Source organism: Empidonax traillii, unplaced genomic scaffold (genome assembly GCF_003031625.1).
Source record: "Empidonax traillii isolate 1590-97213 ecotype Southwest subspecies unplaced genomic scaffold, ASM303162v1 scaffold2819:size17787, whole genome shotgun sequence".
Lineage (NCBI taxonomy): Eukaryota > Metazoa > Chordata > Aves > Passeriformes > Tyrannidae > Empidonax > Empidonax traillii.
This window is the reverse complement of record NW_020958012.1, coordinates 15,758-17,787: the sequence shown is the minus strand read 5'-3', so window position 1 is coordinate 17,787 and position 2,030 is coordinate 15,758. Positions and strand designations below refer to the sequence as shown.

The window sequence follows — 2,030 nt, the reverse complement described above, 5'->3', positions numbered from 1 at the left end:
GGCCATCAAATGAGTGCCCCGGGATGGCATCCGGCAGTGGGGCGAGCTGGTGAGTGAGCGGGGCCGGCGGGAGAAAGCGGGGCGTGACGGGCGGGGACGAGCCGAGGCCCGGGAGGGTGGAAGCCGCCGGGACACCTGGATGCCCACCCGGTGGGCATGGGGTCAGTGGGGGGCAGGGAATATGCAGGGCTGGCGGAGGCAGACAGGCACGGCATCGGCCCCACTGACGACATCGTGGTCCTCCCACAGCCTGACGGCACCCGGGCACGCCTGGAGATTGTGCTGCTGGACAACGTGTCCAATGGGTTTTGCGGTGTCATCCAGATCCTGGAGTGGTTCGAGCTCCCCAACAGATTTTTGTTGGTGATGGAGCGTCCGGAGTGCTCTCAGGACCTCTCTCACTTAATCACGGCGTGGAGGTTCCTGCCGGAGGAGATGGCGTGGGGGCTGTTCCACCAGGTGCTGAAGGCCGTGCGGCACTGCAGCAGCTGCGGCGTCCTGCACTGGGACATCAAGCCCCAGAACATCGTCCTCGACCTGGCCACCGGCGAGGCGAAGCTAATTGACTTTGGATGTGGCACGTTCCTTCAGGACACAGCCTACACCCAGTTTGCAGGTGAGCCCACAGCTGGGGGATGCTCCTGGTCCCAGACATCGTGTGGCCATGGCTGGGTGTGGCACCGCAGATTGCCCCTTTTCCCGAGGGGGAACAAGGATTAGTTCTTCAGCCAAGTTGCTTTTGGACGGGGCTGGGGGGTTATCGTGAGACAGGCCCCGGCCTTGCCGACAGCCTGTGCCACCCGCCCTGTCCCAGGCTGGGTCTGGGGCAGGGGGGAGCCAGCCTGACAAAAACACCCCTGAGGGCAGCAGAGAAGGGGGTCAGAACCTGGGCACCAGCTGGCTTGGGGTGCAGGTGAGGAAGGGCTTGGGCTGCTCCGCTCGCCTTGTTTGCCTTGCCTTATGATTACTTGTTGGGTGCAGTGCTGTGGGGCAGGGAGAAAGCATGGCTTTTTCCCACCACTGGGTGGGTTTTTCCCTTGCATGGAATGGTTGGGCCTTCCCAGGGCTTCCACTGCCCTCTTGGACACCAGCAGCTTCTTCTACAAGGCAGAGTTTGGAAACGAGTCAGGTGCCGGCAAGAAGGCAGTGGGTCACACCGTGTGCCTCTGGGGCAGGCCCCACATTCCCAGGGACACTGAGGCGAGGCTCTGGGAGCAGGCAGCACCCACCTGCTGAACTCCATCTGTATTCCATAGGAACACCGTTGTACAGCCCGCCAGAGTGGATCTGGCTCAAAAGCTACCACAGCAAGGCGGCAACGATCTGGTCCCTGGGCATCCTGCTCTACCAGATGGTCTGCGGGCAGCACCGTTTCTGGAAAGGCAGGAGCACCATCTGGGGCCAGCTCTCGTTCCCATGACAGGTCTCTCAAGGTGGATACCAATCTTTGTGGCCGGGGGGCAATACCGGTGTTGGGAGAGGGCAGCGGGCTCACGAGGATCCCGCTCTTGAAGCTGTTTCTGTGCCAGGGTTGGCTGGAGGAGGTGGCCTGTGTCTTGCCATCCTGCTCTCCTCCAAAATGGAGCATGGATCGGGAAGTGTGGGCACTGCTTGGAGCACAGCCAGCACAGCCTGGGCACGTGGACAGCGGGATAAAGGGGACAGGATCCTTCTCCAACTGACTGGCCATTTCTGGTTTCTCCCCCCAGGATGCCAGCACCTTATCAGGTGGTGTTTGTCCATCCGCCCCTCAGACAGGCCGTCATTGGAAGACCTGTTCTGCCATCCTTGGGTGCAGGGCGTTCAGCTGCCCTAGGAGACAGGAGAGATCCACGTGCTCTGTTTGATCCAGGGGCCTGGCAAGTAACACCTCCACACATCTCTTGGCAACAAGAAGCAAAGAAAACCAAACTTTTTTTTCCTGCACGTAGCACCTGGGGGGGAAACATCCCCTGGGAACATGCCCCTCTTTGTGCTGGAGCTGGGCTGCAGAGCCTGGCTGGTCTCCCAGGCGCTGGTGGCCACCATCT

The 2,030-nt window shown here is 61.3% G+C and overlaps 1 pseudogene; it reads left to right on the top strand.

Moving 5' to 3' along the window:
• Positions 1-4: 4 nt before the first annotated feature.
• Positions 5-1,990, top strand: LOC114072247 (annotated as a pseudogene).
• Positions 1,991-2,030: the final 40 nt, after the last annotated feature.